The sequence below is a fragment of the Lissotriton vulgaris genome, chromosome 3_1 (genome assembly GCF_964263255.1).
Source record: "Lissotriton vulgaris chromosome 3_1, aLisVul1.2, whole genome shotgun sequence".
In the NCBI taxonomy this organism is placed as follows: domain Eukaryota; kingdom Metazoa; phylum Chordata; class Amphibia; order Caudata; family Salamandridae; genus Lissotriton; species Lissotriton vulgaris.
In genome coordinates, this window is record NC_141689.1 from 1,281,897,063 (window position 1) to 1,281,924,084 (window position 27,022).

Below are 27,022 nucleotides of genomic sequence, written 5' to 3' on the forward strand. Positions count from 1 at the left end.
TGGGATGCAAATATTTTCTAGTTACATAGCAAGTGTTTGATAATAGAGCACAACAGTTTCAATAAATTTTGTAAACTGTCCTAGTATCTTTGTTTCGTATATTATAGACATGCATGAGTGATAAAATGAAAGGTTTACAATTTGTTTCTATGGCTTCCTGAGGGGACTAGAGGGATGTGTTCTGAGGCTATAACTTACCTGTCACTCTGGGAAGGTTTTGAGGGCAGGTGAAGCACTATTAACTAGTCTGAATTGCGGCTCATGGTTATAGATGTGGTATGGTGACTCAGTCCCTACATAATGACGTTCCAAGATCCCAGGCATAGTTCTGTTTAAACAGAATCCCTGCAACAAGGTGCCCAACGCTTGGTCTAGTACTTATTGCACAGGTCTCCTGAGTAGTGCTTGCGTGTGCCCATAATGCCCCTTACATCTACCACTGGAGATGTCCATGGTGTTGAGGACTGTTCTTCCACAGTATTTAGAAACACCATATTCTGTAGTTTATCAAGCTTGAAAGTTTGAAAGGATAACCTATTTTTGTGTTGCACATTTCTTTTCATTTCTATGTTATTAATGGCTGTACCCACTGTTGTCATTCTTGTTAATTGCAGACCTGCTGTCCAGGCACATGTAACGCATCATCGACTTACTAATGCAGGTGGTGCTTTTACCTTTGTTGTAGATGCAAGTGATACTTATTGTTTTGAAGTATTGTATTCTTGGGACGATTTTTCAACTGGGAATGCTAATTCAAACACATTTCATACATATATACTCCTACACCACCAGCACAATACAGAGCATATGCACTCATGGAAATACCAATGTCTTGCTGGGAACACAATATTTTGTTCCTTGGTGTCCTCCTACACCTGAATACACCCATGCACATGGGTCCCCTCAGTAATGATGGGGCGACCTGGCCAGCACTAGCTGGATGCACACCATATCTTGATATGGCAGCTCTTAATATTTTGCAAAAACAAGCATTATGCAAGGCTGTAGTTACATTATAAAGAGGCTTGACTCAATATGTTTCGCACACTTTGTTGACTGTGCTACCATGGCCTGGCCTGCTAAGGAAACTCCAGTTGCCTGCATTGCCTACAATATGTACTGCAATTGTTCATTCAGGTATGGGCTAGGTGCCCACTAATAGTGAGGACATTCCATTTTCGTTGGCCCAAAAGTAGATCATATTGAAGCTGTGTTTCCCCTCATTGGACGACAAGACAAGCTCAGAATATTAATTATGTGTTTACCACATGGAATGGTTCCCGGATTAGTTGACTGTCAAACTTGGGGGACAGTCTTTCCCACTTTCTATACCTTTAGCCATTCCAATCTTGCCTGACGTGTTAAAACAAATACGGACAAAGGAAGGGCAGCTGCTTCTCTGGTTTAAGGGATGAAACTAGTGGGACATTTTCCTATAGTCTCCTCAAACGTTCTGTGTAACATTAAACGCGAAGCGGCATCTCGGGTCATACGCCTGAGGCTTGCATCGGTTACACAACCTGACACAACATGAGCCCTCTGAGAGATGCTACAAATTTCATGACCACACTAAAATCAAGGCTCCAGACAAGTATCAGAGTTATGATACACTTTCTCTTTCCTTACAGTACTCTTCTGACAAGCAGCAGGAGAGAGAAGGACAATCTGAGCGAAGTTTACGTGACACAAAAAGAGACTCATGATGCTCACCTGACAACAAGATAAGGAAGGGGGAGAATTCTCTTCCATTTAAACCCCAATTTCAGGAAAGGGAGGTTGCAGCTATCACTGCAAAATATGCGACAGACACTGAGAACCATCCTCAAGAACAGGAGTTGGACGGTGACTCTCCTCAACAGTGCTGCAGAAGTCACCATAGTGCACACATCTCAAGGAGTTTCTAGCAGAAAGAGCAGCTGACAACTTTGTAACAGTTTAAACCCCATATAAACCTGAAGACCCTTCAGATAGATTATATGATCTAGACATTCAAATTGAAGGTGATATACAGCACACCATCATGGCAATATTCTGGGAAAATAAAATGTTGTGTTATGACACACTTCTCATGGATGTAAACTGGCCCTATCAGTATGTACAAACATCCTCACAAGGTGAGGATGTAATACTGTTTTCCTTCTCTGCTCTTGCACCAAACAAGTGTTTGCAGAATTCTCTGCTCTTGCACAAACCCCGGCTTTATACTGCAATCATGTTGGCTGGGATAAGGGCTCTTCTTATCATATCAAACCCATAAGGTCCAGCAAACAAGGGCAACCACAATACCCCATTAATCAAGATGCTCAGGTACCCGTTAGAGAAATCCTCTTGCAATTGGAGTACCAGGTAGAAATTGAACCCTGTGTCTCACAGATGAATAACCCTCATTTTCCTGTTTGGAACAGGATCATTCGTATTGAATAGCCTTAGACCACAGACATTTCAACAGTCATACACACACATTTGCAATACGAAATACACATAGTACAACACCAATTAACAATATAGTCCGTAAAAAATACAAAAAACATTGGATTTTTCCAACTTATTTTTAACCAACAATCTAGTGCCTGAAAGCAGAGATTGAACAGCCTTTTTTGCATGTAGCTTTCAGTTTTGCTTTGTACGTTTAGCTATGGGCTCTAAAAACAATCCGGGATTATTTGCTTCTTCATACTGTCAATTCAACATGATATTGACCCAGACGCGTTGTCTTACGTAGATGCCATCAACTGATGGACAATGAGTTCAACCCAAATTCGGTCATAGTGGATAGCATAATTTTAGGCTTCACTTCATATGGCTTAAGTTCAACTTCTAAAAACTGCATATCACATTTCTAAGTGTCTTTTCTTAAGATATGAACTTGCACATCAGGGTTAGAGTCATGTCCCCCACGTTTTAGAGAAGTGTGTACAATTACAGCCAGCAAATACTTTATAGAAACTACAATCCTTATTAGGAGTCCTTAATGTTGGCAGACGATTTATTCATGATTATGCCCAAAACATTAAATCACTATATAAATTAATTGAAAGATGCTTAGAAATTCTGACCCTATGGTCTTAAATAGGGGTACAATACCACTCGTATCAGACATATTAAAGAAATGTCTCAGCATTTCTGTGAAATGAGAGGGGCAGTTTGTATGTATGAGTTCCTTTCATCTCAGCTGAGGTCCTTGCGATTCGAATTTCAAAGGTCCCCCGGGCGGAGGTTAAGGTCACAGTTTGCTGTAAAAGCATGGCTTTCATTTTCCTCAAAGTATCAAATTGTATAAAGGAAACATTTAGCGAAGGCCATAGCGGCACCTCCCTGACTGTACTTGTTGGTGGAAACAATACTTGCATACAGCAAGTAACCCTAGAATTCACCATGACCAGATAGGCAATACCCGGAACCATCCTACAACAACCTTGATCATACAGCATCAAGTAACACCCATTCGAGAGCAGCTCGAATACCGGTATAATCACGGCTGCTGGAGTCCCTTTCAGGTGGCAGGACAAGTTCGCTAGTGAACCATTACAAGCTCCGTGTAGTAAAATATCCTGGCACAGAGAGAAACACTCAAAGCGTTCTTGCAGTTTGTACCGCTTAAAAAACACTTCTCGATCCCCACTTCGGCATTGAAATCTGTACAGTCATTCCCCAGATTCCTTAATGTATACCTTACCCATTTTTTCATATTTGCCTGCCTGCTGTTGCTCAAGGCAATATTGAAACTGAAAAGTAGTGACCAGTAGTTATGTCGCCAAGGATTAGCCATTCCCTGGATGGGTATTCTGCTACCGTAAATGGTAATCTATCCAGTTTTTCAAATCACAACATTGTATATTTTGGTCCCCTTTGTGAGATTTCTACCTGTTTATCTGTTAGATTGTATTCAGAAAACAGAGACGTACTGTTGATAAAACGTCAAGGCAAATAGCCTGCAATCAAAGATTGCAGCCTCCAGCATAACAACATAATAGAACGTAACTGAGATTGCCCGTGCTGTAATGTGTCCAAATCTTGTTCCAGTATGTCTATTGCAAGATACAGTGTTGCTTAAGGAATATATCCTGGAGGTCAAAGTTGTTAACCCATTATCTACTACTGCTAATGCCTTCTCTTAGTTAATGCAGTTTATTTCCCGTATTCTCTCTGCAGCCTCTTGTAGGGATATTTTCCCAATTTCATTGTAGGCAGCATAAATGCCAGCATATATAAAATGTTTCTTAGATGGTTTCCTGGGACTTAGGCAAAAAATCCCTAAGATCCATGTCATGTGTGAGTAAGGATAAGTGCTGTTTCACTTCTGTGAGTGTTGAAGCTTCTAGCCAATCAAGGCACAACTTCCCAACACTGTAGGATGTCACTTAGGGGTTCTTCACTTGCCGCTTGGCTCTTGTCTCTTGCTGCTAATTTGCCTATTTGCACAATCTTTCAGCCCGCTTTAAAAAAAAATTTAAACAGATATGTTTTGTTTCACTATGTCTCATGTTTGCTTTCCTGGGACTTAGGCAAAAAATCCCTAAGATCCATGTCATGTGTGAGTAAGGATAAGTGCTGTTTCACTTCTGTGAGTGTTGAAGCTTCTAGCCAATCAAGGCACAACTTCCCAACACTGTAGGATGTCACTTAGGGGTTCTTCACTTGCCGCTTGGCTCTCGTCTCTTTCTGCCAATTTGCCTATTTGCACAATCTTTCAGCCCGCTTAAAAAAAAAAATTTAACGGATATGTTTTGTTTCACTATGTCTCATGTTTGCTTACGTTGAAGTCGTCTGCTGGTGCGAGTAGGCTCAGACCACTTTCCAGATACCCGCTGAGAGACGGCATTTTGGTAGTTGGCGCTCTAGTTCTTTGGCACACAGGGACATTTAAATGCGCACAGCAAGGACACGCAGCAGAAGCGCCGCTGGCACGCCAAAGGCGCACCTATGGCAAGCCCGTTTGTGCCTGTCAGCTTCCTGGAGGTGGCCAGCGCCAGCCATGATACCCGGGGGTCCCCAGGGGCTGAGCTCAGAAAAAGCTATTCGGAAGCCACACTAAGGGGTCTAGATCTTACCGCCTGCCACCATTCTTGTAACTGGGATGTGGCTGTGGGACCCAAAGATGCCTGCTCAGAGTGCGGTTACAAACTGGGATGGGAGCCTGCTTCTCTGGGTAATAATGATAGCTTCCCTGACCAGCTGGCCAAAGACTCTCCTATTCTGGCAGCTATGATTAATGCTCGCTCACTTAGGAAACATTATGCTGATGTATTTGACCTCCTGGAGGACAACTCCGTAGGTATGCTGTTCCTGACTGAGACCTGGCTTGATTCCAATTCAGATCCCATTGTCTCTTTTGCCATTCCAGTGGGCTATAAGATCTCTAGAGCTGACTGCTCAGAGGGGAGAGGAGGCGGAGTGGCATTTATATGTAAAAACATATGGGAACTTTGATTGGGGGACACTGCTGCTTGGGGAGGCTGTGAGGTTTTTTTTTCAGCATCCGCTTCTCAGCTCATTTTATCCTGGGAGGCTCCTTGATCTATAGGCCCCGGCCTACCAGGATAGTTTCTTCAGACCTGTGGGGACGCTATTGTCTCCAGGGCTGTAAGATGTTCCCACTTCATGGTTTTGGGTGATCTCAATATCCACCTAGACCGAGCAAACACCAAGGAGGCAAATGACCTGTTGGACATATTACATCTGGCGCCACTCGATCAGCACGTCAGCCTTCCCACTCATCAGGCCGGCCATATATTGTAGTGTGGGCTGTGCCTGGTTTGCTCACATTGCAATGTTAGCATGGCTTATTAGAAGTTTAAACGCCATTTTACCTTTTGCTGCTTTTGTACACAAAAGGAGAGCTGCATAGGAAATAGAACTCTTGAGATAGATGCCACTTTCCAGGCAAAAACATGGACGTGTTGCATTGCTTTCAATGCAGCGCGTGCACGTTTTGGCGATTTCCTTGCGGGAGTGCGCAGGCCATTTGTTCGCACGCTCCCACAAGGGGAACGCTGCCTGCTCTCTTGGCCGCACCCCCCACACGCGCGCCCGCGAGCAATGCTTGTTTTTGTAAGCACTGGCCGAGCGCGCACGCAACTCCGGCTTCTCTATCTCCCCACCTCGCGTGTGGCCAATGCTTGTTCTTACTTTGATACAGAACGGTGCTCCTCTCCTGGCCCGAACCCCTTAAACATTCCCAAAATAATGACCAAGCTCTTATCTTCAGAATATGTGTTTAAGCAAAGCTCAATTTTTAATCCACTATGCCTTAAAGTGTTGGTGTGTCATTTACCTTGTGTGAAATACACAAAAATTCTGTACGTTGGTCCACTTCCTCCACCTCGTCTGTCAGCATTCAGCGTGAAAAAGCTCTGAAGAAATGGAGGGCGAGGCAAGTATCCCAAGCTTCTGCTCCCCCTCCCCCCATTCTTCCGGATCCCTCAGCTGCTGTATTTACCCCATGCTTTCCCTCCCGCGCGCGTTAACTAACCTTTTCACACCCGCGCGCAGGGCAGAGGGGGTGGCAGGGAGGGGAGCACTGTCTGTCTCCTCAGCTATCTGTGCCACAGCCAGCGCGTCTGTGGTAGACATGCAGGGGACTCGGCGGGGCAGTCCCCGCGTGCCCCGTGTCTGACGTGCGGCGCACACCCAGACCGATGCTCTGTGGGTATGGACTGAATGAGCTCACTGAAATATACAAACTGAATTAAACTCATTACATCCTGAGTGTTCAATGGCTGTGTGTAGTGACAGTGGGGGCGCCTAATGCACAAGTTAAGCCCACCAACATGATGGACCCGATTAGGTTATTCACGGACATCCCAATCTAAAATGGCCGACATATTTTGTGATCACACTGTACAGTTATCATTTGTAAAACAGGTTGGGTGAAGAAGAAAGGTCTTGCTTAAAGATGTAACCAAGTGTAAATACCATAGTATCGGAGAATTCCCCCCCAAAAATTTTTAAAAAAATGTTATCGACAAAATTCTCGGCATCATTAATTTTTAACTGGCAGCCAGATACGAACCCATATGGTTAAAAACACCGATTGCGTTAATTGGACACCATTAGATGCATTTCAAACTCGGAAATTTAATGAGAAATTTAGCCACCGCAAGTGCCGGGACCACAATTCCCATGAACCTTCACAGGACAGGAAATATGGCATATAATTAGACGCGACCCGAATGGCTGCAACAGCGTGATTGGAACTATGGCTAGTCTAATGAAGCGGGTCAGAAAACATGCCGTCTAAGCTAGTTAAGGACAGCCAAAACATCCCGTTCCCCAGAACAATTGCTGTGCTTGACGCAACATCAAATAATGAGGCCAATCTAAATTTCCTGTACTTGCCTTCCAGAGTTCACCCGCCCTCTTTGAACGCCATCGCAGTAAAAGACCTTCAAAGTCACAAGTAAGTGTTGGGTGATAAGAGGCTGTAAAGTAAAATGCTCTCCCTTAGACCGGTTTATCGCATATCCACTCCTCCTTTCAGGAAGGTTGGATCGTGATGCTGCAACAAAGGAATTGTGTCCCTCTGTCCCCGAACCGAGCAGGTCTGAGATAAATCTCCACATTAATAGGTAAGCCTGACCATGGTATGTAGACAAAATGAGGACATCCCGGGTGATTGCTTGAGGTACTAACCTTCCGTACTACCTTTTTACAGAACTCACCTGCCCTCCATGATTTGATTATGGCCACCAGTCAATGATTAACAAGTAAGCTGCCACCCTTACTTCTAAGACATGAATTACTCAATTTTGTTTTGAATCAGGCATTGACCATCTCCTTACCTTTTTCAGGACAGGCTACATATACCTCCGTTACCACAAGTAAGTTCCTGAGTTTTTTAACCAAGTCCTAGTTTCACATGTATACAGTACACTTGACACTCATTGGGGTCATTTTCCACACAGGTCCGGTGTTTTGATGATTCATTTATTGTCACGTCGGGCTATTGCATAACCCACAACTAGCTTTAAAGCTGTCATAGGTAAGAGAAGCAAGCTTGAGTGTTGTTGGTTGGAGCGAGGCGACTATAGCTATAGTTATGTGCCTAATAGAAAGGTTTTTGCTCTTCCCTCTTTACAGCTTTGGTGTCCTGATCATCGAAGTAAAACAAAAACTTTTTTCAATAAAACTTTATTGATAGGAATGTGTTTTATATGGTTTACTGTGAAGATTTCAATTCCAGTTTGTATGTATATCGAATGAGGAATGGCTGTACGTGTATGAGAGTATGACAGTTTTTTGAACATAAGAAATGTATATTTTTGTAACAGTATAAATATCAGTTTGTAAATATTGTATAAATTGATATATTGTGTATAGGAGGTCTTGATATGTTCAAAAAATTGGTGAATTAACAACCAAACGTTTTTTCAAGAGAAAAACTAAAAATAAAATCAAAGATTGATTCAGACATAATTTTGTCATGGTACCATAGTGTTTAACTCGTATGGCCCTCAGGATTTAGCATTAAAACTGTGACAGTACTGGCACTCTCTTGTTCAATTGTGATTTGTGGCTCAGCCTTGCTGTCCTAAGCCCAGACCCAGTGGTGTTTTTTTGTTGTCAATAGCAGGCACTAAGCCTGTGTGGTTTTCCAAGTGGAAACTTGTTGTGAATAATACCTTTTTAGGTACAGGGTTAGCATTGAATTGGACTTTTGCGCCTGTGATTTGTTGTATTTTTGTATTTCTATTTCTGTGAATAAGTACCTGTTGGTTTTATGTGTTGTAGGCCTCGGTTCATCACACAAATTGTTTGTGAGTATGTCTGAAAAAGAAACTCTATCTTACAGTGAGGAACATATAAATAACCTTCTCGCCGCTCCCCCAGTATTCGCTTCAGCTTCTCTAAGTACCTCTGCTCAAAACCAAAATGAAACAGATAAATTAATTTGTCTTAAAAAAAAGCAAATTCGCACAGATCTCCACGGACATTTCTTATTGCAACATCATAGAGCTGGAACCATCCCCGGTGGTCTACAGATTAAGAACGTTCCTCTCATTTTTACAGAGGATCCAATCTACAAGAAGGGCTATAGCTACATTGAAACGAAGTGTAGCCAGGATCTAATGGTCTTAACCATCGAAACGGCCCAAGGACTTTCCAAACAACAACTTGAGGGAATAGGACTATTGGATAACACTATTTCTACTAACCAACTGATCACTGACTCTAAATCATTACTTGAAAAAGTTGAGAAAGAGATTGGGGAATTTAGAAATTACACCATAAACCAAAAAACCACACAATTTGAGAAGGATCAAAAAAGTTTCAATTTAGAAAAAGTGTATCCATTTCTTCAACAAGACTTTTACTCAAGACCAGAGTCCCGCAGATATCTGCAGTACTACCAGGGTAGGTCCAAAACCAAATTCATTACATTCTCTGACACATCATCATCAGGAAGTAATAGTGAAAATGTAACCCCGGAACTAAGGAGGAATAATATTCGAAGAGGATCATTCCATCAACCTCAACAGGGACAATCGTCCTCTTTTTTAGGATGTGGCCAAACAAAACCGCGAGGCAAGACCAGATACCAACCATGGGAGATGTCCACAAGACGTCAAAATTACAAGAACTGACAGTCTAACCGATATTTAATCTATCTTCCAAAATCCTAACGCCAGTAGAAGAAAGTGTGCTATGCAAGGGCCTCACATTTGTACCAACCAAATGGACGGATTTTGTCAAACTTAAGACAGAGGCGCTGGAATTTTGTCGGAAAGTACAACTTAAAACCTATTTCATGGACAACCCATTCAGTGCACCAATGGAGACAACTGGACTAAAAAATAAATCAACATTTTGTCCCCCGCCAAATAAAGTTCCTAAGGAGGTTCTGACTTTCGAAAAGACAATTCTATCCGCAATTTCGGATACGGAAACCAAAAAAAACTGGATCAAACATAATATTACTAAAACGGAGTCAGAAGCATTGATGAATCTTAAAAAGGACACATCGGTTGTAATCAAACAAGCCGAAAAAGGCGGCTCAATTGTGGTTTGGGACAGATCTTTATACATTGCAAAGGTTAAAAAACAACTTGAAGATACCACTTGCTACCGTAAATTAAAAAAAGACCCTACAAGTGAGTTCAAGGGAGAACTACATGCAATGTTTGATGAAGGCTATGAAGAGGGCTTTCTAGGCAAGAAAGAAATGGAGTTCCTGAAGACCAAACATCCAAGAACACCACTTTTTTATGTATTGCCTAAAATACACAAAAATGAGAAAACACCACCAGGCTGGCCCATAGTGTCGGGTTGTGGGTCTCTTATTGAACCTGTGGCTAAATTTGTTGATTTTTTCTTGAAACCTTTTCTACCAACTGTAAAACCGTGTCTTCAAGATACAACAGATTTTATCAACACAATAGCACATATTCAATTTGACAAGGACACAAGTTGGATGGTGACAATGGACATCACGTCCCTTTATACTCAGATTCCACAGGATGAGGGACTATACACATTGGAATCTATACTGGATGAAAGAGTAAGACCGCATAGAATCCCTACCTCCTTCTTTTCAAAACTTGCTGCTTTTGTGCTAAAAAAAAACTACTTTAGCTTTGACAGAGAATTCTATCTACAAATAAGCGGAGTAGCCATGGGCTGTCCGTTTGCTCCGGAGTTAGCAATTCTTTTCATGTCCAAATATGAAGAAAATTTTGTGTACCAAAATAATCCATATGGACAATCAATAGAAAATTGGAGTCGATATATCGACAATATTTTCTTCATTTGGACAAGGACTGAAGATGATCTTTTGAAATTCTTTGACTGGATCAATAATAAGACTGCCACCATCAAATATAGTATCAATTATTCCAAAAACACAATGCCATTTTTGGATGTTGAAATCTATCCGTATGAGGACGGCCTTGCAACAACTCTATATAAGAAACCATCTGACCGCAACAAAGCCTTGCACTATAAAAACAACCTCCCACGCAGTCTTAAGGACAACTTGCCATACGGACAGTATCTTAGGATTCGCCGTAATTGTCATGATAAGGAAGAATACGAAAAACATGCTGAAACCCTCACAAACAATCCGAGTGCACGTGGCTACCCTAAGAAATTATTAAGGAAATCTATGAAAAGAGCGTGGTGGACTCCACGTGAATGCCTCTTGGAAAGAAGAGAGAACAAATAATCAGAAAGATTGGTATTTGTCTCTACCTTTTGTCCCAATTCAAACATATTGAAGAAAGTAGTGAAAATAATTGGCATCTATTAAAAAATCTAAATGAGGCTTTCACCAAGGAACAATTGTTTGCCTTCAGAAAAAACATCAGCATTGCCAAGCAACTTATACGAGCAGCGTTACCACAAAACAACCCTACTGACTTAAGAACAATGCTAAGTCTACCACTGATTCAAGGACACCACAAATTTTGTTCATGTAACTGCCTCAGCACTACCATTGAAGGGACATTTTTCAGTCACAACAACATAGGATGGAAGCATGAGGCATTTACTAATTGTAAATCAAGATACGTTGTCTACAGTATCAGGTGCCCATGCGGCTTGATCTATATAGGTAAGACCGATCAGGAAGTCCGGTCAAGAATCCAGCAACATAAATCAAGAATCAACAAGAACGTGCTAACAGCCCCATTGGTAAATCACTGGCGCCTACAGAATCACAGGGACTCAGATTTGATATGGACAGTGATCTCAAAAGTAGAGAAGGATGCAAGAGGAGGAGATCTGGACCTAAAATTATCTAAACGTGAGGCAATGCTTATTGTCAAATTCAATGCTGCAACACATGGACTGAATGAGCTCACTGAAATATACAAACTGAATTAAACTCATTACATCCTGAGTGTTCAATGGTTGTGTGTAGTGACAGCGGGGCGCCTAATGCACAAGTTAAGACCACCAACATGATGGACCCGATTAGGTTATTCACGGACATCCCAATCTAAAATGCCCGACATATTTTGTGATCACACTGTACAGTTATCATTTGTAAAACAGGTTGGGCGAAGAAGAAAGGTCTTGCTTAAAGATGTAACCAAGTGTAAATACAATTGTATCGGAAATTGGAATTCCCCCCTAAAAAATTTAAAAAAAATTTTATCGACAAAATTCTCGGCATCATTAATTTTCAACTGGCAGCCAGATACGAACCCATAAGGTTAAAAACACTGATTGCGTTAATTGGACACCATTAGATGCATTTCAAACTCAGAAATTTAATGAGAAATTTAGCCACCGCAAGTGCCGGGACCACAATTCCCATGAACCTTCACGGGACAGGAAATATGGCATATAATTAGACGCGACCCGAATGGCTGCGACAGCGTGATTGGAACTATGGCCAGTCTAATGAAGCGGATCAGAAAACATGCCGTCTAAGCTAGGTAAGGACAGCCGAGACATCCCGTTCCCCAGAACAATTGCTGTGCTTAACGCGACATCAAATAATGAGGCCAATCTAAATTTCCTGTACTTGCCTTCCAGAGTTCACCCGCACTCTTTGAACCCCATCGCAGTCAGCGACCTTCAAAGTCACAAGTAAGTGTTGGGTGATAAGAGGCTGTAAAGTAAATTGCTCTCCCTTAGACCGGTTTATCGCATATCCACTCATCCTTTCAGGAAGGTTGGATCGTGAAGCTGCAACAAAGGAATTGTGTCCCTCTGTCCCCGAACCGAGCAGGTCTGAGATAAATCTCCACATTAATAGGTAAGCCTGACCTCGGTATGTAGACAAAATGAGGACATCCCGGGTGATTGCTTGAGGTACTAAACTTCCGTACTACCTTTTTACAGAACTCACCTGCCCTCCATGATTCGATTATGGCCACCAGTCAATGATTAACAAGTAAGCTGCCACCCTTACTTCTAAGACATGAATTACTCAATTTTGTTTTGAATCAGGCAGTGACCATCTCCTTACCTTTTAAGGACAGGCTACATATACCTCCGTTACCACAAGTAAGTTCCCGAGTTTTTTAACCAAGTCCTAGTTTCACATGTATACAGTACACTTGACACTCATTTGGGTCATTTTCCACACAGGTCCGGTGTTTTGATGATTCATTTATTGTCCCGTCGGGCTATTGCATAACCCACAACTAGCTTTAAAGCTGTCATAGGTAAGAGAAGCAAGCTTGAGTGTTGTTGGTTGGAGCGAGGCGACTATAGCTATAGGTATGTGCCTGATAGAAAGGTTTTTGCTCTTCCCTCTTTACAGCTTTGTTGTCTTGATGAGAACTCCCCCAGTCGTGTGAGTTCGAAACGCGTAGACAATCTATGCCATCGAAATAAAAGGAGTAAAACAAAAACTTTTTTCAATAAAACTTCATTGATAGGAATGTGTTTTATATGGTTTACTGTGAAGATTTCAATTCCAGTTTGTATGTATATCGAATGAGGAATGGCTGTGCGTGTATGAGAGTATGACTGTTTTTTGAATATAAGAAATGCATATTTTTGTAACAGTATAAATATCCGTTTGTAAATATTGTATAAATTGATATATTGTGTATAGGAGGTCTTGATATGTTCAAAAAATTGGTGAATTAACAACCAAAAGTTTTTTCAAGAGAAAAACTAAAAATAAAATAAAAGATTGATTCAGACATAATTTTGTCATGGTACCATAGTGTTTAACTCGTATGGCCCTCAGGATTTAGCATTAAAACTGTGACAGTACTGACACTCTCTTGTTCAATTGCGATTTGTGGCTCAGCCTTGCTGTCCTAAGCCCAGACCCAGTGGTGGTTTGTTGTTGTCAATAGCAGGCACTAAGCCTGTGTGGTTTTCCAAGTGGAAACTTGTTGTGAATAATACCTTTTTAGGTACAGGGTTAGCATTCAATTGGACTTTTGCGCCCGTGATTTGTTGTATTTTTGTATTTCTATTTCTGTGAATAAGTACCTGTTGGTTTTGTGTTTTGTAGGCCTCGGTCCATCACGCAAATTGTTTGTGAGTATGTCTGAAAAAGAAACTCTATCTTACAGTGAGGAACATATAAATAACCTTCTCGCCGCTCCCCCAGTATTCGCCTCAGCTTCTCTAAGTACCTCTGCTCAAAACCAAAATGAAACAGATAAATTAATTTGTCTTAAAAAAAAGCAAATTCGCACAGATCTCCACGGACATTTCTTATTGCAACATCTTAGAGCTGGAACCATCCCCGGTGGTCTACAGATTAAGAACGTTCCTCCCATTTTTACAGAGGATCCAATCTACAAGAAGGGCTTTAGCTACATTGAAACGATACGTAGCCGGGATCTAATGGTCTTAACCGTCGAAACGACCCAACGACTTTCCAAACAACAACTTGAGGAAATAGGACTATTGGAAAACACTATTTCTACTAACCAACTGATCACTGACTCTAAATCATTACTTGACAAAGTTGAGAAAGAGATTGGTGAATTTCGAGATTACACCATAAACCAAAAAACCACACAATTTGAGAAGGATCAAAAAAGTTTCAATTTAGAAAAAGTGTATCCATTTCTTTAACAAGTCTTTTTCTCAAGACCAGAGTCCCGCAGATATCTGCAGGACTACCAGGGTAGGTCCAAAACCAAATTCATTACATTCTCTGACACATCATCATCAGGAAGTAATAGTGAAAGTGAAAGCCAGGAACTAAGGAGGAATAATAATCGAAGAGGATCATTCCATCAACCTCAACAGGGACAATCGTCCTCTTTTTTAGGACGTGGCCAAACAAAACCGCGAGGCAAGACCAGATACCAACCATGGGAGATGTCCACAAGACGTCAAAATTACAAGAACTGACAGTCCCACCGATATTTAATCTATCTTCCAAAATCCTAACGCCAGTAGAAGAAAGTGTGCTATGCAAGGGCCTCACATTTGTACCAACCAAACGGACGGATTTTGTCAAACTTAAGACAGAGGCGCTGGAATTTTGTCGGAAAGTACGACTTAAAACCTATTTCATGGACAACCCATTCAGTGCACCAATGGAGACAACTGGACTAAAAAATAAATCAACATTTTGTCCCCCGTCAAATAAAGTTCCTAAGGAGGTTCTGACTTTCGAAAAGACAATTCTATCCGCAATTTCGGATATGGAAACCAAAAAAAACTGGATCAAACATAATATTACTAAAACGGAGTCAGAAGCATTGATGAATCTTAAAAAGGACACATCGGTTGTAATCAAACAAGCCGATAAAGGCGGCTCAATTGTGGTTTGGGACAGATCTTTATACATTGCAGAGGTTAAAAAACAACTTGAAGATACCACTTGCTACCGTAAATTAAAAAACAGACCCTACAAGTGAGTTCAAGGGAGAACTACATGCAATGATTGATGAAGGCTATAAAGAGGGCTTTCTAGGCAAGAAAGAAATGGAGTTCCTGCAGACCAAACATCCAAGAACACCACTTTTTTATGTGTTGCCTAAAATACACAAAAATGAGAAAACACCACCAGGCCGGCCCATAGTGTCGGGTTGTGGGTCTCTTATTGAACCTGTGGCTAAATTTGTTGATTTTTTCTTGAAACCTTTTCTACCAACTGTAAAATCATGTCTTCAAGATACAACAGATTTTATTAACACAATAGCACATATTCAATTTGACAAGGACACAAGTTGGATGGTGACAATGGACATCACGTCCCTTTATACTCAGATACCACAGGATGAGGGACTATACGTATTGGAATCTATACTGGATGAAAGAGTAAGACCGCATGTAATCCCTACCTCCTTCATTTTAAAACTTGCTGCTTTTGCGCTAAAAAAAAACTACTTTAGCTTTGACAGAGAATTCTAGCTACAAATAAGCGGAGTAGCCATGGGCTGTCCGTTTGCTCCGGAGTTAGCAATTCTTTTCATGTCCAAATATGAAGGAAATTTAGTGTACCAAAATAATCCATATGTACAATCAATAGAAAATTGGAGTCGATATATCGACGATATTTTCTTCATTTGGACAGGGACTGAAGATGATCTTTTGAAATTCTTTGACTGGATCAATAATAAGACTGCCACCATCAAATATAGTATCAATTATTCCAAAAACACAATGCCATTTTTGGATGTTGAAATCTATCCGTATGAGGACTGCCTTGCAACAACTCTATATAAGAAACCATCTGACTGCAACAAAGCCTTGCACTATAAAAACAACCACCCACGCAGTCTTAAGGACAACTTGCCATACAGACAGTATCTTAGGATTCGCCGTAATTGTCATGATAAGGAAGAATACGAAAAACATGCTGAAACCCTCACAAACAATCTGAGAGCAAGTGGCTACCCTAAGGAATTATTAAGGAAATCTATGAAAAGAGCGTGGTGGACTCCACGTGAATGCCTCTTGGAAAGAAGAGAGAAAAAATAATCAGAAAGATTGGAATTTGTCTCTACCTTTTGTCCCAATTCAAACATATTGAAGAAAGTAGTGAAAAATAATTGGCATCTATTAAAAAATCTAAATGAGGCTTTCACCAAGGAACCATTGTTTGCCTTCAGAAAAAACACCAGCATTGCCAATCAACGTATACGAGCAGCATTACCACAAAAAAACCCTTCTGACTTAAGAACAATGCTAAGTCTACCACTGATTCAAGGACACCACAAATGTCGTTCATGTAACTGCCTCAGCACTACCATTGAAGGGACATTTTTCAGTCACAACAACATAGGATGGAAGCATGAGGCATTTACTAATTGTAAATCAAGATACGTTGTCTACAGTATCAGATGCCCATGCGGTTTGATCTATATAGGTAAGACCAATCAGGAAGTCCGGTCAAGAATCCAGCAACATAAATCAAGAATCAACAAAAACGTGCTAACAGCCCCATTGGTAAATCACTGGCGCCTACAGAATCACAGGGACTCAGATTTTATATGGACAGTGATCTCAAAAGTAGAGAAGGATGCAAGATGAGGAGATCTGGACCTAAAATTATCGAAACATGAGGCAATGCTTATTGTCAAATTCAATGCTGCAACACATGGACTGAATGAGCTCACTGAAATATACAAACTGAATTAAACTCATTACATCCTGAGTGTTCAATGGTTGTGTGTAGTGACAGAGGGGCGCCTAATGCACAAGTTAAGACCACCAACATGATGGACCCGATTAGGTTATTCACGGACATCCCAATCTAAAATGGCCGACATATTTTGTGATCACACTGTACAGTTATCATTTGTAAAAAAGGTTGGGCGAAGAAGAAAGGTCTTGCTAAAAGATGTAAGCAAGTGTAAATACAATTGTATCGGAAATTGGAATTCCCCCCCCAAATTTTTTTTTAAATGTTATCCACAAAATTCTCGGCATCATAAATTTTCAACTGGCAGCCAGATACGAACCCATATGGTTAAAATCACCGATTGCATTAATTGGACACCATTAGATGCATTTCAAACGTAGAAATTTAATGAGAAATTTAGCCACCGCAAGTGCCGGGACCACAATTCCCATGAACCTTCACGGCACAGGAAACATGGCATATAATTAGACGCGACCCAAATGGCTGCGACAGCGTGATTGGAACTATGGCCAGTCTAATGAAGCGGGTCAGAAAACATGCCGTCTAAGCTAGGTAAGGACAGCCGAGACATCCCGTTCTCCAGAACAATTGCTGTGCTTAACGCGACATCAAATAATGAGGCCAATCTAAATTTCCTGTACTTGCCTTCCAGAGTTCACCCGCCCTCTTTGAACCCCATCGCAGTCAGCGACCTTCAAAGTCACAAGTAAGTGTTGGGTGATAAGGGGCTGTAAAGTAAATTGCTCTCCCTTAGACCGGTTTATCGCATATCCACTCCTCCTTTCAGGAAGGTTGGATCGTGACGCTGCAACAAAGGAATTGTGTCCCTCTGTCCCCGAACCGAGCAGGTCTGAGATAAATCTCCACATTAATAGGTAAGCCTGACCTCGGTATGTAGACAAAATGAGGACATCCCGGGTGATTGCTTGAGGTACTAACCTTCCGTACTACCTTTTTACAGAACTCACCTGCCCTCCATGATTCGATTATGGCCACCAGTCAATGATTAACAAGTAAGCTGCCACCCTTACTTCTAAGACATGAATTACTCAATTTTGTTTTGAATCAGGCAGTGACCATCTCCTTACCTTTTTCAGGACAGGCTACATATACCTCCGTTACCACAAGTAAGTTCCCGAGTTTTTTAACCAAGTCCTAGTTTCACATGTATACAGTACACTTGACACTCATTGGGGTCATTTTCCTCACAGGTCCGGTGTTTTGATGATTCATTCATTGTCCCGTCGGGCTATTGCATAACCCACAACTAGCTTTAAAGCTGTCATAGGTAAGAGAAGCAAGCTTGAGTGTTGTTGGTTGGAGCGAGGCGACTATAGCTATAGTTATGTGCCTAATAGAAAGGTTTTTGCTCTTCCCTCTTTACAGCTTTGTTGTCCTGATGAGAACTCCCCCAGTCGTGTGAGTTCAAAACGTTTAGACAATCTATGCCATCGAAGTAAAAGGAGTAAAACAAAAACTTTTTTCAATAAAACTTTATTGATAGGAATGTGTTTTATATGGTTTACTGTGAAGATTTCAATTCCAGTTTGTATGTATATCGAATGAGGAATGGCTGTGCGTGTATGAGAGTATGACTGTTTTTTGAATATAAGAAATGCATATTTTTGTAACAGTATAAATATCCGTTTGTAAATATTGTATAAATTGATATAATGTGTAAAGGAGGTCTTGATATGTCAAAAAATTGGTGAATTAACAACTAAACGTTTTTTCAAGAGAAAAACTAAAAATAAAATAAAAGATTGATTCAGACATAATTTTGTCATGGTACCATAGTGTTTAACTCGTATGGCCCTCAGGATTTAGCATTAAAACTGTGACAGTACTGGCACTCTCTTGTTCAACTGCAGATATCTATGGCAGGGGAGAGCAGCCATCCCCGGATGGAACTCTGAGCCCCGGTCCTCAGTGCTGAGGTCATCCCTCCCCCACCCCAGAGGGCTGCAGAGGCTGATGCGGCCGCCAAGGTAAGCAGGTGGAAGGGGGTGCTGGTCGGTGCTGCGATCACACTCAGAGCAAGGTGGAAGGGACGTGGGAACTCAGATGGACAGTCCCCACACGCACACCTCTTCTCGAAGTGGGGGGCTGCTGCATGTGGGTGCACATGCCGCCATGCGGGGTGACCTTCCTGCCAGGGCCAAGCAATGTTGCAACGTTCAGTGTCCGAAAAATTATACAGGGAAGGCGAATTCAACAGATGCTCTGTTGGGAATCTGAGACGCAATTTCCCTGCTTCATTTTTTTTAAGCGGTTTGAGGAGAGTCAGGTCAGGTGTGCCAGTCTCTGCCTCAGCCAATGACATGCAGAGTCCTTTTCGTGCACGCTGAATTTGGTGGGGTCAGGCACGAGAAGGTCAATTTCAAAGGTACACTGGCGAGCGCTCGGTGAGTTTCCCGAAAATAAACATGCTTATGGTGGGACTGCCTCATACCCAGGGAGACAAACAGACATTCAGTGGCTTGATACTCAAGTCCCACAGTTCTGAACTTCAGTGGCCACTTTTTAGGGCAACTTGAGGTCTAGTATGTGAGTTTGCTAGGGCCCGAGTGCAGAAATTGACATGCAGGGGCCAGTGTCCCAGAATCCAGTTTTTGAAAGTGCCAGTTTCCCGGTTTCAGGTCTGGGTCTCGGACCATAAGAGAGGCAGGTCTAATGCAGCGTTCCATTTCTATTTACACTAAATGCAGACTAAGGTTGCTTGGGTCAAATTTCTGGACTTGGTATGTTTAGGACTTGACCTCACGAGGGGTCATGTTCATAGAGGCTGAATTTGGAAAACCGTAATGGGTAGGCCCACCTGCCACTTACTATACAGATGGACATTTTTCTCTATTTCAGTAATGGTCGTTAACATTGCTGAGGGTCTGGTTTCAAAGGTGTGCTGCGAGCATAAGTAAGTGTGTGTGGTTTTCACACATATGTGCTGATTTATTTCATACAAGGACATGCCCAACTCACATTACACTCAGCCACCTGGTATGTGTAAATCACTCTAATACAGTCCATGGTACCATATGGTCATATGTACAACTCTTTTGATCCAGATGTTGTATGCCAGTGCCAATGCTCCATCTGTAATGAAACACATTAATAAAATGTTGGTATATTATTTTTCTGCCCCCCCTCCCCCCCAGAAGTCAGTGCCCCCAATTTAATATTTTTTAATAGACACTGACACTAGCCTTCACTGGCTTCTTTTCCCCTCGCTAGATTCTCTCCTTCTTTGCCTTCTCTCCTGGTGCCTGCAATTTCTCCTTTTCTTTAATCTTTTTCTCTCCCTTGTGTATCCCTCCTAAACCACTTAGGTCCTCCTCCTCTCACCGTCTCCTCTCTACTTCTAATCCCTGTTTTACCCAGTCTTCTCTCTACCTTTCACCTGCTGCTTCTCTATCTCACCTATTCTCATCTTTTCATCCCTTTCTAACCACATCCTTACAGGCTTCTCTCCTCCCTTGCCAGCTTCTCTCTCTTGCTCCTCACAATATCTGACTAATCTCAACACCGAGCTCCCTCCTCTCGCCTCTTCTTTTTTGGTGCATTATACACCCTATTTTTCTTTAACTTTTAAATCCTTTTGCTGTTTGGTTTCTCCTGCCTCACTTTTTTTTTCTACATTTACCCCAAATCCATTACCTTTCCTTTCACCTCCGTTAAACATATGTCCATCAACTGTTACAATTTGTAAAATGAATTTAAAAGCTCAATGTATCTGAGTAATAGCATCACAAAAGGAGTGTGTAAGATGTGCCTATCTCTGCTTTTTTGGCCTGTGATTGTGAACTTTGAATCATCACAGATTTTTCCACCTTGATCCTTCCAAGTAAAAGCTGTAATAAGACAAATAAGATTCTGCACTGAAGAGTGAAAACGTAATGGAAAAAAATAAGTTATCTATCTATCTATCTATCTATCTATCTATCTATCTATCTATCTATCTATCTATCTATCTATCTATCTATCTATCTATCTATCTATCTATCTGTCTGTCTGTCTGTCTGTCTGTCTGTCTGTCTGTCTGTCTGTCTGTCTGTCTGTCTGTCTGTCTGTCTGTCTGTCTGTCTGTCTGTCTGTCTGTCTGTCTGTCTGTCTGTCTGTCTGTCTATCTATCTATCTATCTATCTATCTATCTATCTATCTATCTATCTATCTATCTATCTATCTATCTGTCTGTCTGTCTGTCTGTCTGTCTGTCTGTCTGTCTGTCTGTCTGCCCATCCGTCCGTCCGTCCGTCTGTCCATCTCTTTCAGATCACTTGGATTTTTAGCCAATATGTCTAAACATTATTTAGTAAACTGCACTTTGTCCTTGTTGTTTCAAAATTCTCACCTTTTCCAAAATTCACCAGCCGTCAGTGAGCCGGGGTTAGCCCTAGCACAGCACTCTTTACTCCTATACTAATCTTTTGGGTCATCTATTCAAAATGACTCTTTACAAAAGAAAGCCAGCACAGTCTGTACTGTACTACCCCATATGTGACTACATTCTGGCACCAGTTTCAGACAAGGGTGAGAGGGTCATGTTTTGGTTGACTTAATTTGCGTGCACCGCTTTACGAATGCTGCTATTTATCTCTCAGCATTTTGCCAACTTTGGGAGTCTGTGTGCCTTTAATAATTATTGCCACAACACTGTTAATCGTCTCTATGGGCCTTATCTTACATAGTTTAAATTGAGTGCAGATTCCTTTCTTAAATCTGCTCGTAATTCTTTTCCCTCTGCCTGTATACCACACAATGTGGGGTTACAGATATGGTCTTAACATTACATACTCTATTTCACAGGGCTGTAAGCCAACGGCATAACCCTAACATGGTTCTCTAGCTTCTTGCTCCGCAGCTCTGTTTATTATGCCACATCCTTGTGCTTTAGGGAAATTGCAAGTGCCATATTGTGTGCCTATGCTCCCATCTACAGTACGTCATATATTATTAACAAGCATTTACATAGCCAATAGGTCTCGCCTTGGGACCTTAAAAGTATTTGCCCATGCAACAGTTGTTGTTGCACCAAGGATATTGTGCTGCATAACTAAATACCTATAAAGTCCCAAAAGCAAGACCTATTGGCAATGCCAATGCTTGTTACTCCTTTTGTGAACTGGTATGAGAGTATAACGAAAGTATGTTCTCACTTCCCACCGTTCCTGATTATAACCTAAGTTGCATGTTCTGGGTTGTCTAATCATTGTTTCTTTCCTATAGGATTAAGAGCTAATATGACACTGATGCTAGTTGGTTGGGGTTTTCTAGGTACTGAGGTGAGTTTTTTTGTACACCACAATTCACTGAGGTCCTGGGTCTCTGTGCACAGTTCTGTGTAAGAGCAGAATCCTTGCATCATGGCGCACCTAACGCCGTGGTCTTAGTTTGAGACTCTCGGGTAGTGCTTATATCAGTCCACGACCCCCTCACTATTGTTTCTGGATGACAGTGGTGACGGATAAACCTACCTATAGTTAAATAGATCTATTTAAGCTTGATAGTTTAAACAGTTTCTATTGAATTGCGACCCAGTTGTGCCACATTTATTTACATTGTACTACTCTCTTTCTGTGTCGTTATGGCTGACGTCGACATCCTGCAGCATAGCAGGATGGCGGTCCGCAACCATTCGTAGACCTATAGCATCACAGTGGATGGTTTGGCAGTCGGTTTTGTGGTGAGTGCTGAGGCAGCGTACCCATTTGAGCTATTCTACTCATGGGTCACCTTTCCTGCTGTAGATGCGAATACTGGTCTGTTTCATGTTTATACTCCCACCGCTGTCCCTTTGAACTACACCCCATATAGGGCACCTGAGGTTCCTATTAATGCTTGACAGCAACATGTTTGGTTTGATGGCGCCCTTCCCCAATCTTTAATGCCAGTTTGATTAGGCCCTTTGTCCATTCCAGGAGCCACGTGGCCAACCTTGGCTGGTTATACACCGCATCCGCTTTATAACACAGTCACTATTGAAGAGCTGCGTGTGCTCTATACCTCTTTGGTTAGGGTGCATACCGGGCTCTTGTACAATTTGTGACTCGCAACGTCCAGGTGGGAGCGCCTGGAGCTGCACCGCATCCAGTTGAACCAGCCGGGAAAAAATTGTATCCGGTAATGGTGAATTCGGTCATGGGCAAGCGTCCCCAGGATAAGGATGAAATGCCTTTATGGCTTGCTGAGAAATTTGACCAACTGTAGGCAGTTTTTCCTAACACGACTCCTGTGGAGAAACACAGAAGTCTGACCTTAAGTTTCCAGAAAGACTTAATACCGGAGGTGACAGATTGGAATATCTCAGGTAGAATTTTTGCAGCAGTCTATGCTAAGTGCTTCGGCACCCCATCCATGGCTGTCCTCCCCTCCATCATTAAGTGTGTTCAAGATGTACATGGGGCGGAGGCGGCTGTTGAGCTGGGAATGAGACTCGTTGGGGTGTTTGACGTAGTTTCCGATCTCGTCCTTGCTAATGTTAAGGGAGATGTGGTGAGCTTCCAGGTGTCGAATGCTTTGCGTGATGTCCCGATGCAGAGAAACCCTGTCAGTTACCGACAATTATAATAGCGGCTTATAAGCCATAATAGTTTGGGGGTTAAGCATTTTGCCAAGGCAGCACAAAAGCAAACTCAGGCGGGAAAATCTGATAAATATGATCGATCCTTTGTTCCGAAACAAAATTGAACTAAGAATAAGAAATAGGGGAAACAAAAACAGAAACAGGGGCCCCGTCCTGCTTCACTAATACCTGCGTCTACTGAGCGCACTTATGAATTGCGCGACAGCACTACAATTAACTAAGTCACCTGATTGTTTTCAGGTTACTGAAGAACAATCTCCTCGCTCTTTGCAGGATACATCAGTCTCATCCACCGGTGGGAGAGGAGGAGACGGCAGCAGAGGACTGGGTGCAAGACAAGAGCAACCCCGCAAGACTGGCAGTAATGTTAAGCAGGAGGACTCTCCACGTCAGAAACCCCAGTTTCAGATGAAGAAAGTTGCAGCTTTAACAGCGAGATATGCCACAGATAGTGAGAACGCAGCTTCGGAAACTGACATGGGCGCTGATGTAGCTGGACAGCGCGGTGGAGATTACCATAGTGCGAGAGGTGCTGCGTCCACCTCTGAAGGTGACAGTGACTGTTACCTTTGTTGTTGGTGAGACAGCTGACACTAGAATGGCCCCCCTTAAAGGCTTTTTGAAATTGACCTGTTGATTGAAGGTGACATACAACGTACTTGTGGGGTGTGGGGGTGTGCGGGCCGGAATAACAGGCGTGGAGGCCGAATGTAGTGTGCTATGGTTAGCAAGGATTTTATTTGTTACAGAGGAAAGCAAGTCCTTTGGCACGGTGTCCGGGTACGATGCTTGCTGGCCCTCGTCCGGGTCCTCGAGAGGGGGTCCGAAGAGGGAAACACAGGTAGGTCTTCCTCCGCCGGGCTGGGGATCTCCTTCCTGCTGGCGGGCGTCGGGGCGTCCCTCGGAGGTAAGTGAGAAAGACACAGGGCAATTAGTTCCAAAGCACACGGAACTGAGACAACCGACACCAGAACCGGGAGTGTATGGAGGGAAATAGACGGTGAGGGAAGACGATAGGGTTGGGTAAGACGGGAAAGGAAAGAGAGGCTTCGGAATAGAGTGGTTGTCGTGAAGGGAGGGGGGGGGTGGTAAGTATTATACAGTGGAGGGGTGACTATATTACACAGTGTGGGTGCGCGTGATATCTGTACACGATTTACACTATTTACACTAGTTACACAAGGTGGGGGAAACACGGAGAATGATAACAGATTACTCACGTGCCCCGCCGTAACTCTCATCCGAGTTACGGCCGCTTTCCAGCCACCTCCTGAGGATGCCACCAATCCTCGCACCACGATTCTTCCTCTTCTCCGCTCTCTCCTCGCGTCCGCTCTCCTACAACCTCCTCCGCTGGTTCTTCGCGTCTCGCCAACTCCTGCCACGAGTCCACCGCTGGGAACCAATCCACCTCTGTGTGGCCGGTCTTTATACAATCCCCTCGGGTCGCTGAGGAACGGCTTCCGGGGTCAGGCAGGGTCACTTCCGGTCCTCTAGTGGCCGTTGAACTTCCGGGGTCAATCCAGGTCGTTTCCGGTCCGCTGGGCGTCAGTGATGCTGTCGGTACCTGCAGGGAGACAGAGAGAGGTGTAGCCGGTTTGAGCGGCAGGTTAGTGTTGTTGTTGCCCCTATGGGCGTTCGTACGGGGTCGCTGCGACCCGGAGGTAAGCTCTGCCCCTTCACATCCCCTTTCCCTAGGATTGTTTCTTGTAGGGGTCAGGTTTGGTGGGTACCGGGAGAGATAGTCTGCGTTACCCTGTTCCAGCCCTTTCCGATGTAAGGTTCGGAAGCGAAAGGGTTGAAGAGAGAGGAACCACCGGAGTACTCTATCATTATTACCCCGGTTACGCGCCATCCATTCAAGAGGGGCATGATCTGTGTATAGAATGAATTCCCTCCCCTCTAGGTAATACCGGAGGCTTTCGATTGCCCATTTAATGGCGAGGGCTTCTTTTTCTACCACTGAATAATTGGTTTCACGGGGAAACAACTTCCTGCTTAGATATAGAACGGGTTTCTCCGCCCCCGTTTTGTCCTTTTGCGACAGTACTGCCCCCAAACCGTGGTCAGACGCGTCGGTCTGCAATATAAAGGGCTTGGAATAGTCAGGACTCATCAGCACGGGTTCTGAGGTCAGGGAATGTTTGAGACGGTGAAAGGCCTGTAACAACAAGGGGGTTAGTTGTTTGAGGATCTCCTCCGCTTTCGTTGCTTTCTTTAGGAGATCCGTCAAGGGGGCTGCCGTATGGGAGAAGTTGGGTATAAATCTCCTGTAGTACCCCAGCATACCTAGGAACGCTCGGAGATCTTTACGGGTTTGGGGAAAGGGAATGTCCTGGATGGTCTTGACCTTGCTGTCTTGGGGTCGAATATGTCCCTCCCCCAGCAGGTATCCTAGATACTTCACACTTTGGGCAGCTAACGTGGTCTTGGAGGGATTTATGGTGAAGCCAGAGGCACCTAGGGAGGTTACGATTGCTTGTATATGAGACAGATGTTGCTCCCAGGTGTCACTGTAGATGACTATGTCATCCAGGTATGCACCCGAGTAGTGGGAATGGGGCTGTAAAACCTGATTCATGGCCCGTTGAAATGTTGCTGGGGCTCCATGAAGGCCAAAGGGCATAACTTTGAACTGGAACAGTCCCTCTGGGGTGGAGAACGCTGTTTTGTGTCTATCCTCGGCTCTCAAGGGAATCTGCCAGTACCCCTTGCAGAGGTCGAGGGTGCTTATATACTGGGCCCTACCGATGCGTTCTACCATCTCGTCTACCCGAGGTAGGGGATAGGAATCGAAGGTTGAAATTTTGTTTACCTCCCTAAAATCGATACAAAACCTGGTAGAACCATCGGGCTTTGGCACTAGGACTATGGGCGAATTCCAGTCGCTCCGGGAGGGTTCAATGATGCCCATCTTTAACATTAGACTGGTTTCCTCTTTTATGACTGCTCTTCGAGCTTCTGGGACACGATACGGACGCTGCCTTACTATTTTCCCCGGTTCTGTATGGATGGCATGCTCCACTACTGTAGTGTGCCCTGGGAGGGAGGAAAACACGGTTTGCACTGAGGACAGGGTCTGGCAGAGGTCCCGTTTCTTGCTTTCAGATAGCTCTGCATCAAAGCAGCATTCAAAGGGGAGGGGGCTAACACCAGTCAAGACGGGTCGTGGACCCTCCCACTTCTTTAGGAGGTTGACATGGTATATCTGAGTGGACCCCCTGGTGGCGTCGATTTGAACTTCATATGTCACGGGAGTCACTTGTCTGGTGACGGTGAATGGCCCCTGCCATTGTCCTAGCAACTTATGGTCGGAGGAGGGAAGGAGCAACAGGACCAAGTCTCCGGGAACAAAGGACCGGAGTTTGGTTCCTTTGTTGTACTGTTGTTTTTGAGACGTTTGGGCGGCCAGTAGGTTCTGTCTCACA